Genomic DNA, 12,089 nt, shown 5'->3' with positions numbered 1-12,089 from the left:
TCATCCAGAAGCAGGAAAACGATTTAAAGTCTCCCTACGCTATGCCCCAGATTTTTATTTCATTTGGAATGTTTTTCATTTAAAAAAAATAACTGGGAGGCAGGCATGCAACAAAGCAAAGCATTGGTCTCTAATACCATATTTACTTTCAAGAATATCTCTTGGAAATATTCCCAAAGACATCCATAGAAAGTAAATATAGTCAATGGCTGCAGCCCAGTGCTTTAATTTGAAGCATGCCCAGCTGCACAGGAAAAAGAAAAAGGTAATCTGGGATTGACAGAATGTTTCTGGGAGGGCTACAGTGGGTTGGGTCAAATATGACATTTGGTGCTCAGACTCCACCTCTCTCTTGTATTCAGTTTCTTGGCCAAATTACTTGTCTCTGAGCTTCACCTTCTGAGAAATAGATATTTTGTGACTGGTCTGGCCTACCATGACAGCCATTCTGTGAATGGACAGATCCCACAAAGGCAGCCATTTTGTGATAGTACTCACAACATCCTCCAAATTCCAAGGGCACCCACTGACCCAAAAAGGTGGGGAACCTTGCTATAAATGATCATGACATATCACACACACATGTTAGATCTGGCTAATCAACGTCTCGTCACTAATACAACCCTAATAATTATCCTCCCTATCAAAATCTACACTAGACCTTTCTTTTACAACAATCCATAATATTCCTATCTGTTCCATTTCCAAAGAATTGTTCTTCACAGGTGTACCACCTTCTCATTTGCACAACTTCAATCTCCTCTTATTTGACCTTTTTATCATCCCTGCTCTTCACACTGTACAAAATAACTGCTGAAATTATCTTCCTCTCTCACCACTTTAATGTCATTGCCCTCTTCACTTCCTTCCACAGGGATCCTCTCATTCCCTGCATTCAGTCTGAACTTCTCATCCCATCACATTCAAGGTTTTGCACAATGGTCTCAGTCTACTGCATCCCCAAAAGCCTATTTATTACTAGTTCTACATCTCTCTCTTATGCATTCATTCACACACCTGTCCAGCTTAATAAAGGCATTACAAAAGTATATTATTTGATGCATATGCAGAAATGAAGCTAAGGAAACGGTAACATATGTAATATTAAAATTATGAAGATCCAAAGTTAGGTATTATTAAAATGTAATCATAAGGTAGTTAGAAACAAGCATTAAAATCACTAATTATTAGTTAGATAATCTCTTGTCCATTGTGGAAATAAATGTTTAGCACTTGAAGCAAGAGAAGAGACACCTTTTGTCAAAGGAAAAAAACTGAATAATTAAAAAAGGTACCATTCTTTGGCTTTTCTGGTTAATATTATTGTTAATACTTGACACCTTAAGATCATCAGAATATCTGTAAATTCTTTTATTTCATAAATTAACTCAAGGAATCTGAACCAAAGCATTTACTTTCTGGTCAATGCAGAACTGGCATCTCAGTAAATTTATTTATTTATTTATTTATTTATTACATTTCTATACTGCCCAATAGCCAGGGCTCTCTGGGCAGTTCACAAAAATTAAATGGCTTGTCTTGACTTCACCTCACTTTTGGAATACAAACAAAAGTTTACCAACATGCTCATAGCAACTTACTGAAACTATATTAGTGAAACACCTAATAGGGAAGCTTCTAAAATGTAAATAGTTTCTGTCTCCTGTCCTGCAGAATCCAAATATCTGATTTATAATAATATTAAGCAGTAACCCAACTGCAACCATCTTCTCAATGTCTCCCAAAGCAGACTTTGGGGGAGTACAGAAGGTTGTCATGGGGAGGGGGGAGGGGAAATCCATTTAACCAACAGGATCTGTTCTGTTTGCAGACAGACCCTGCTAGATTTCACCCCTAGTTTCTACATAAGAAGCTCTCAAGGACAGGCACCCTATCTTTGACTGCCCATCAAACAGCCTTAAATAATGCTGCCCTCAACAATGACAAACATGAAAGTTTAAAATAAACAACCTTACACAGAGCTCAGAATAAACTGGCCTAACTACATGGATATCCTCCAACATTTGGAGGGGGAAATAGATACAATTGTATATCCATGAGGCATTGTTTGTGCACACTGCACACATGCACCTATGGACAAAACCCGTTACTTTAAATTAACATAGGGCTGTGCTCTGCTCCGATTCGGATCCGATTTGGAGGCAAGTAAGTGGGGAAGGGGGGCAAAATGGGGGGCAAATCTTGATCCAACCCTTCAGATCTCGCTCCAGATCTGGTTCTGGAGCAGGTCTGGGGAGGGCCAGACCAACCCAAAGCAGTTCGGGCCCAATCCGAAAGTTTCGGATTGGGCCACGAAGCGGTTCGGGGGGCTGGTGCATAGCCCTACTCCAGGACACAACACATACCCTATTCTTTGGAATTATAACTGCTGCATGTGAACAAAACCTATGAGTTGGGATGGTGCTATATAAATAAATAATAATAATAATAATAATGATGAAACAAGAATAAGATGCACACAGGAAACACTGAGTGCACAGAAGTCCCTGCCCGCCCACCCAAAAACTTTCAATTAACCACCAAACACTATTTAAAGACTACTTAGACAAGGATAGAACAGCTGAAGCAAGAACATATGCCCACACAAACAAAACAGATAAACAAACAATATATGATGATGTGGGGATTATGGCCTACACATGAATTTCTTGCCTTTTTGCTATGTCTATGCCTTTCTGCAATTTTAATGAAGTAATATTAGCCTTCTACAAAAGATTTATTATTTAAAACATTTCTATCCCATCTTTCTTTGAAAGAGCTCAAGCAATTTAAAACAATTACAATCTAATATTAAACACATTTTTTAAAAAAACAACACTAAAACTAACACAGCAACAGAAAACAATATTAAACCTCCAATACTATTAAACTACCAACAACAGAAATAAAAGTTCTTTTTAAAACACACACACACAACCCATACACAGTTAAAACCAGCTCAATAACACAGCTATTTACAAACTAAAATCCTTCCTAAAAAGGAAGGTTTTTACTAACTTCCAAAAAAAAGTTGAGAGAAAGACAAGCCTTTCTTGGGAGGCAATTATAAAGCCTAGGCAGAGACAAAAAAATGGCCAAGTGTAATTCTGTAGGTGTTGCAGCACATAAGAGGGGCTCTGAAGATTATCTCAACAGGCAGAAGGGCTCATACAGAGATGGTGGTCCTTCAGATATCCCAGTCCTAACCCAAGCAGGGTTGTAAAGGCAATCATCAGCACTTTGAATTGTGCCCAAAACCAGATGGAAGCCAATACAGCTGTTTCAATAAGAAAGTCACTTATTCCCTATATGAGGCCCGTGCTAACAATCCAGCTACCACATTCTCAACCAAATTCTAAAGGCGCTCCTAAGTAGAGAGCATTGCCATAATCCAGATGTGATGTCGGGGACATTGCTCAGTACTTATTCAGGCACTGATCCCTAATAGTTCAGAGTGGAGCCGGTCAAGAAAGGGAATGATAATATATAATGGCCTACCTTGCCAGGTTCTTGAAAGGATTACCAAGCTAATGTGCACAAAGCACTTTCAAAACTCTAAAATGTTGTAACAAATACTGGTACAGTTCTCCCTCCCACTGGATTCCTCTCCTTCACCCAATTGGGAAAAATTCCGGTCAGTATCATCACTCTCTCCCTGGAATGAGGTTGCCAAATAAGGGGAAAGAAAATACTGCACACAGCCAATAGAAACCTCTCTTTATCTCTTTTGACAAAATTGGAGTTGCCTGTCTCAATCTTGAATCCCTTAGAAACAAACTAGCACAGTTGTAACCACAACCCTAAATGGATACTAGAGAAAAGATATATCCACTCCACACACAAGAGATTTAACTGTTAGAGATCCTGGAATTAGGAGGTGAAACTAAGAATCAGGAGGACACTCCTTGGTAAATAAGATCAAGCTGAGGCTCTGAGAATCCTGTTTCCAACCAGATTGCCTGCAGAAGCTCAAAAAAGTAGAGCACAGAGGTGCAGTGAGGGGAAGGCTACCCTGTTGAATGTCTTCCTGTTATGCCTTCAAAAGCGCAGAGGGGGAATTGCCCTGTTGCATTTCTGCTTGCCATTGCCATGCCCTATTAATATCACATGAAACATTGGGACTAAAAGACCATGCATTACAGTGTGCGCAGCCAGCGGCTCTTGTAGGGTTTTGTTCTCTGGCATTGGTCCCAAAAGAGAAATAAACCCAAACTGCGATGAGTTGTGAGGAAGGAGGGCCACAGCGGGGGCTCTCTGGCCTCACCCCTTTCCATAAACCCCTTTCATGCGCTGGCCACCAGTGCAGCCTTTGCTCACAAAGAAGTGGACATCACTCAGCATCTCGTTATAGAAGGGAAAGGGGAAGCACTCCTGCACCACCGGCGGAGTCACCTGTCAGTTGTACCCTGGCTTCCGCGGGCTCGAGAACCAAAGGGCGGAGAGGAGGCCGCGCCGCGCCCTGAGAGGGAAGTTCCCTCCATGGCAGCGCCTCTGCGTGGGCCCTGAGGCAAGGCAGGGGGCGGAGACTGACCTAGAAGTGGCTCTGCCTGAAACGGAGAGAACAAGTCGTCAATGCACCCACCGTTGGAGCAGGAAAGAGACTGGGAAAAAGGCGGAGGAGCAGCAGACAGAGGAGGAGGAAGAGGAAGCGCTCTGTTGCTCACCTGAGAGGGCAACGGTGCAGACGAAGAGGGGCTTCTCCTGCTGCCAGGCTTGGCTGTGGCCATTTTGCATGGCCGGGCCAGAAAGGAAGGAGGGGCAGGTGCCACAGCTGCTGCGGTGATAATAGCAGCGAGGAGGAGGAGGAGCCACCAGGGCTGAGGGTGGCACTGGCTGCAGCTTCCTCACATGGCAGCATTTGTTGCAATATAGATAATGGTGCAATAATGGTGGAATAGCAAATATTTGTTATCTTCCCAAAATATAGGTCAAGAGCCTTTTAAATGAACGCGTTCCTAAAAAAACATTAGTAGGCTAACAGTTTTCCTCTCTACTGAGGCAGAAGTGAGAGTGGCCCTGAGAAAACAAAGAAGAAATCTAGGATTTAAACATAGCTATGATTGTTCAGCAGTGTGTTCCTTCGCTCCATCCTTCCAAAACACAATGTAGCAGCAAAAGTGCTGGTGTTTGGTATTTAGTGTGAACCCAGAAATAACCTCTCCAATGAGATGAGAATGTTCTCATTTCTAGGTCCTCAAAATTCCACATGTCCCAATAAATGAAACATTTTAGGGTTGTTGTTGGGTGTTTTTATGTTAATTTTCTTTTAGTTTACATACATACTTCAACATACCTAGCGAAGGCTCCAAGTAAATTAAAACAGCAATCTTAATTTTATATGGTTTGTTCCATTTTGCTTCCTGTTAAGTCAGCTGTTCAGTCAAGTTCACTATTAAGGGGAACAAGTGGAACCTGCTACAAAATGATGCAGTGTATCCTCCCATGTTTAGAGTTCCAGGCAGCCATTCTTTCCAAGCTGAGGATTTCACTCTCCCCACCACCACACACACCCTGTGTGTGATTGTAAGCAATCAAAAATGGTAGTTACACCAGATTAGGTTGTCCAAAATAGAACCAGGTCTGTGGCCCAAAGGAAAGATGTTAATTCCCATTTTGTAGAAAGCAGTTGGGCACCGAGGGGAGGGGATATAGACTATAGCAAGCAGAAGGCATTACTGAATTGGTCAAATACGTCTACTTAACCAACAGAAAACAGCCTCCCAAATCTATAATGAAAAATTATGAAACACTACGTCGACTTGTACTGACTATTATTGCTGACTGACAAGGAATCATGCTCACATGCCAAGAGCATAGGACAACATTTGCAACTTGGCACAAAGCTTTATACTGGGCCCAAGATAGGTAGGTCAGCTCCAAGGTATGGGCATGCACAACCAAGGACAACTATACTTTTTGGTGACAGATATACAGACCAGGCAGGGGTTGACAGTGTCTAGAAATTTGATGGCGGGGGGGATTGTTTGACCTCCCCCCCCCAAAAAAAAGCCTGAACAATTTTGGATTATGAAATATTTTCTTTTGAAATGATAAATGAAATGTTTATTCCCCTTTCCCTGTGTGAGTTTCTAAGCCTAATAATTTGAAAAGTGGAATGAAAATGCAATAAATAAATAAGTTGCTCATATATTGCTACCCAGACTTTATTCCCCCAAAACTGATTTCTAAAAACAATGTAAAAATAAAACTTCTACGTGTGACTAAAGATGCAAAATTTCTGGCAATGGTAAAGCCATGGGAGGAAAATGTTTTTAATCCTCTCTGTAAAATTCCCAGCGAGGAATTTATTTCTTCCATTCCTTATTAAAATTATTGATTAGTTTATCTTTTATTGATAGACATTTAGGGATGCCCCAAATCATGCTCAGTTTTCCAACTTATAGTCACCACCATGTACATTGATGGTGCTATATAAATAAATAATAATAATAATAATTGTCACAGTTTGGATTTTGTTCTATAGAGTTCAGTGTTTCTGGGCTTTTCTTGGTTAGATACTACAGCAGTCAATGAATGTAGTTCCAAAACCCACATGTGAGAGAAACATTACAGATTATCCAAACACTGACACCCCATGCAATAGAACAACATTTGGGTTATCCCACCTGTTTCTCTGCTTTTTTTAAAAAAGAATAAGATTGAAGTTTTAGTCCATAGAACTCACTGCTAGTTTTAATAAAATTCCCAAATAGAGCTCACCATTAGGTGCTGCCTCAGCTATAAAATCTTTAACCATTACCACCAAAATAAACACTCTATACCTAAAAGAAACTCAGCCTGATACCAATGGTGTAGGCATGGGATTAACACCATCACTAGAGATAACCTTCGAAAAAGAACAAAAATGTTTATTAAAGGCAATTATTAACAAAAGGCATAAAATGTAATTCCATGTAATGGTTTGAGATTTCACAAGGGTTCTTAAATTGACTATGCTTGGTTAGCTTTCCTAATAAGGTAAGAATGCAGCACTCCCCAACTGGATGCCCTCTAGATGTGTTGGACTACAACTCCCAGAATGGGGAAGGTTATATAAGAGTTTTCTCCAGCTAAATAAGTTCTCAGCAGTTTTCCCTTCAGATCAGATTTACTAAACCTAATCTCAACCAACTCCTCACAAAAATGAAAAGATACTATACGCCAGTCTTTCTTAGTCTCCACCTTTTTCTGCTTCTTCTGGCTTCTAGGTTGATTTGATTCAGATTTCAGGGACTACTTGCTGAAGTTTCTTCTGGTTGGACATAAAATACGAACCTAAAATGTGTTTGCTCAAAAAATCATGTTTTGCATATTAAATTTAAAATTCTAGTTTATTCAGATAATAATTACCAATTTACTAAGTTTACTTTTAAATATTTTTTTTAATTTTAATGATAATTTTATGAGCCAGCTAAGTTATACATAATACATTTTTGTTCCTAAAGTAACAAAGTGACTTTAAATCTGTAAAGACTGCTAAAATAATAAGTATTGCATATTTATCCATTTTTTCCTATAAAAAATGTTTTTCCACCCCAACTGAAAAAAAGCCCCATTCCCACCCACCCGCAGTGGCTTCCAAATTTTCAGAACTTTTACATCTCTATTACTCTCTAGTACTCTCTGAGGTCCCAGCACCTTGAGGGCCCAATGATGCCACCAGCTGCCCCTGGGTTTTTTGACTCAATCTCAGGTTCCCCATTCCTGCTTGTGCTGTGCAGAGCAATGGCAACATGACCTCCCCCTCTTTATCTCTCCACCACCACCCAGGAGCAGGTTGTCCAGGGTAGCTGCTATTTGCTCATTCACAAAAGTCACAGATTGTTGCAAAGCACAGCCTCTGCTAAAATCAATAATTGATCTTATCCTTCTGTGAGGAGCTGTAGTAAAGATTTGGCCTACCAAGCAGCCCAGAAGGAAAGCAGAGGTGAGCAAGAGGAGGAGGCTGCTCCTGCCTCTGCCCACTCAGGCTCTCTCTGGGTGGCACAGCAAGAAGAAGTGGAGCAGCCCAGTGGAGTCCCCCACTGTGCGAGAGAAAATTATGACAGCAACTCTTCATTATAGGAAGAGCTGCTGCCTCTTCTTGCTTGTTTTTGATGGCACAGCAGGGCAGATCAGGCTCCATGGCACTGATCAGAGAGACAGAGCGCATAAGCTGTTGCCTCATCCTACTTGCTCACCTTCTCCGTTCGCACCACAACACCAACTAAATTGAGGAGCACAGGAATGCTAGTGAACAGAGATTACTACCAGGGTTAAGGAGACGGCCAGAAAGCAAAAGGAAGTTCTGCAAGGAGAGGGTGAACAAGAGTGCAAAGGCAGTGTCTTGGTTGCTGGGCCCCGTTTTCCCCAGCGTGCCATCCAAGTAGAGTGTGTGATCCGATACTACCGCCCCCCTCTCTCCTGTTGATGCAGCAGGGAGGACTGAACCCACGGGAGAGGGGGGCGGGAGCTTTGCCCTGCAAGCTCTGCCCACCCGGACCAGGCCCCTAAACAACATCAGCGACTCACAGATAAGACCTATTGGGTCGGAGGCTCTGCCCAGGCAATGTGGTCTACTAGAAAGGCGCGCGCGCACATACACACGTTCTCACTGTCAACAGCCAGCGAGTGGCGGGTGTTCACTCTCGCGGTCTGACTATTGCATTTCCTCCTGCCCGTCTCCCTGCCAAATTGAGACGAGAAGCCACAGTACCCATATAGAGTCGAGCTGGCGGGCGGAGCAAGCCGGGGCCTCGCGCCGACGCATCAAGCCGCTCGCGCCAAACAGCCTCCCCAGGCGCGCGCGCGCCCGCCCGGAACCCCCACCGAACAAGGAGAGAGGCGCGGGCCGGGCGCTCGCCCTCGAGCAGAAGGCCAAAGAGTTAACGGAGGACCGCAGGTCGCCCTTAAGATAAGGCGGAACTCCAAACAGGAAGAAGGTGCGGACCACGGCTGCGTGGAGATCGCCGCAGGAAGAAGGCGGGGCTTAGAGATGGGTTGGCAAGGAGGGTGGACGGACGGACGGAAAGCAAGGCGGGGGAAGAAGGAAGGCGGATGGACAGGCAGGCAGGCTGCAAAAATGGGTAGAAGCAGAGTCTTTTGGGCTGTACTAAAAGAAATGATGGGAAACTCTATAAAAAAAAATAGTGGGAGCTGTAAGTGCCATTTCACATGACCGGCCTCCATTTAAATCAATGGCACGCTACAAATAAAATAAGGAATGGATCCTGAGAGGGAATGGGATATATCAGAGAAAACGAGAGAGAGAGAGAGAGAAATGAAATGGGAGAGACTTTATATTGCTATTCGTGCTTCCTCGGTTTTAATGATAACGTTTGATGCTTGCTTTAATACGATTTTATTATATCCTGCGTGTGGCTTTGGGAAGTAGAGTCGAACTCCCATAAATGCATGGACAAACCATATTATTCACGTTGAGAGGGAAGAAGCGTAGGGAATAGCCAGGGCAGACCATGAGAGACTGGGATGATGGCAGCTGGGCGCCTGTGGACAGGAGTGATGCCCCTAACCCACTCCCAGAGCTACTGACATTATCTATGAATGCAAGTAATTGCATTAAACTGATAAGAGATGTTTGGTCTTCAATTTTCTTTCTTCCCTTATAAAATAAAATTTCAAGTATGTAGTCCAGGGGCACATTAATAAATAACTTTTAACATAATGGGGCAACACCTAATTAAAAAAAAGGTCTTTGCTTGCACCTTTTAAATATGAATTCATAGAATCATAGAATAGCAGAGTTGGAAGGGGCCTACAAGGCCATCGAGTCCAACCCCCTGCTCAATGCAGGAATCCACCCTAAAGCATCCCTGACAGGTGGTTGTCCAGCTGCCTATATTCTGTGCATATAATTTAAACTTATTCCAGGATTGAATATCACCCTTAATTTCTAGTGAAAATAGCTTCAGTTTGACACTACTCATGCACATTGCCTATCTGCGGATGATTATTTTTTATTTGTGACTCACAGAAAGTAATGTGACAGTAGTTCCTCCTGTATCCTCCTTTCTGTGGTCATGCGAAGAAGTTCTTGATACAGTTTTGGAAAGAGGCAACACATGGTCTATATGCTTTTCCCATACACATGCTTTTCCCATACACTTGCACTGCATGGAGAAGAAATGTCCTGCTTCATTTTCAGTCCACCATTTTTTATTCTTGCCTGGTGGCAAAGTTGTATCTGCCCATAGGGAAAAAAATTGAGAAATCCAGAATTTCAGTGTAGCTGTGTTTGAACAATAGTGTATCACCTAAAGGCAAAAGTTAGCAGGAAAAACAGAAGTTCATGCTCTTTCTAACTCAGGTTTTATTTCATGCATTCACAAAAATGTTTTGTTTTTCTGAGTTTGCAATTTTTTAAAAATCCTCCGCCAAAGCAAGTAAAGCCCACCATTATCACACCCAAATTAACATGGCACTATGGCTGAGAGAGCATGGGTTTCATCAGCACTTCCAAATAACCCACTGTTACAGCAATATTACTAGGAGGGGACAGGGCCAGCCCAAGATATTTTGCTTCCTGAAGCAATCCAAAACATTGCGCCTCTCCCCACAGCCCAATAAAACTTGACTAGGTAATGAAATAATTACTAATTACCAGTAAAGAAGTGACAGAACAACGATTATTCAGGGAAAAGATGTACATAGGACTAAGATGAGTTTTTATGCTGCTGCTCTCACACATCTACAAATTATACACTTATCATGTGAGAAGTGATGGGAGCAGGCCTGGTCCTCAAAATCTTCAACTAATGTTAATGGCCCTGATGGCATTCGTCAATTGGGTGGTGTGTACATCTGAGTAATTAATTAATTAATTAAAATACCTGGCTTTGAGATTAAATTTTCAGAGGCCTTGGGAAGGCAGCTAAGGCTGTAGTCATAGAATCATAGAATAGCAGAGTTGGAAGGGGCCTACAAGGCCATCGAGTTCAACCCCCTGCTCAATGCCTATGCACACTTGCCTGGGAGTCCTATGCACACTAGCCTGGGAGAAAGCCCAATTGCCAACTGAACATATTGGGACTTACTTTTGAGTAAATATGCATAGGATATTGTGTTAAACCTTAAAAGCTGGCACAAACCATCTCTTACAACGAAGCTCTCTAGGTGATTCACAACTATTAAAACCACAAAACATTATAAATTACAATATAAAATGTAAAAGCATTAAACTTTTCCACAAAGTTCTGCCTTTTAAAAAAAGTTTGAATGGAAACAAATAAATGCTGCCAGCCATTCTTCCTCTAAGCCAGCCTTCTCCAACCTTGTGCCCTCCCAATTGGCAGTTGAATTTACAGGGACTAACTTCTGAGTTAGTCCCAGTAACATACATAAGATTGTGTGATAAATCTAAAAACTGGATGTAGAGGCTGCCCCCCCAGAATGCAGCACTCCAGCCTCTCCTCTTCAGCCTCTTCTTCTCCTTTGAATCTTGCCAGCCAAAGCCCACCCACTGGAGGAGAAGGACAACAATGACCAGCCAACAACAAAAGCGACAGCACAGGCACTGAAGAACAGCATCAGCAAGGACTGTTAACCCTTTCCTTGCTGTGCCAAGGCTGTCTTAAAAAGGAGGGGAACTAGGGATGCCAGAGAAATCTGCAACAGAACAAAATTAGTTTGGATTCAGCAGCACACTGACTTTTCCCCTGTTTGGTGGCGTCTCCGGACTTGAGGACCATTCTTCTAACCTTTGGGAATTTTGTGCAAATGTTGTCATAGAAAAATACACAAAAATTAAAAAATGGCCAAAATGCACATTTCCCCCACAGACCTAAGCTTGAAAGTGCACATTTCTGCATGTGCAAATTCAGAAACGGGGGGGGGGGGCGGGGGGCGGAATCCAATTCCACTGGTGGCAGATATCAGAACAAAAGGCACCTGGCAATCTGAAAAACACAGCTGGAACGGATTTTGAACAATCCGTAAATCCCTAGGGAGAATATACACACACACCAAAACAGCTATGCCTAGTTATTACCTTCACTACCCCAGCCAAAAATACACCAGTTGTGTTCAATTCCCCTGTCAGACTGCCTTCTAGCCCAAAATCCAATGCTCAGTTGCATGCAGAAACCTCATAC

At 42.4% G+C, this 12,089-nt stretch overlaps 1 protein-coding gene across 3 annotated transcripts in view; it reads right to left on the bottom strand.

Moving 5' to 3' along the window:
* Positions 1-8,784, bottom strand: part of FBXL4 (F-box and leucine rich repeat protein 4) — a 44,029-nt gene extending 35,245 nt beyond the window's left edge. Inside the window, exon 1 of one of the 3 annotated variants that reach the window (XM_063124854.1) lies at positions 8,691-8,784. The gene's annotated coding sequence lies outside the window, so the exon portion shown is untranslated. Of the gene's footprint in view, positions 1-8,594; positions 8,631-8,690 lie in introns of those variants that run through there. The other 2 variants (XM_063124852.1, XM_063124853.1) reach the window with 2 other exon arrangements.
* Positions 8,785-12,089: the final 3,305 nt, after the last annotated feature.

The sequence above is a fragment of the Elgaria multicarinata genome, chromosome 4, assembly GCF_023053635.1.
Source record: "Elgaria multicarinata webbii isolate HBS135686 ecotype San Diego chromosome 4, rElgMul1.1.pri, whole genome shotgun sequence".
NCBI classification, from domain to species: Eukaryota; Metazoa; Chordata; class Lepidosauria; order Squamata; family Anguidae; genus Elgaria; species Elgaria multicarinata.
This window is presented reverse-complemented; position numbering and strand designations above follow the sequence as displayed.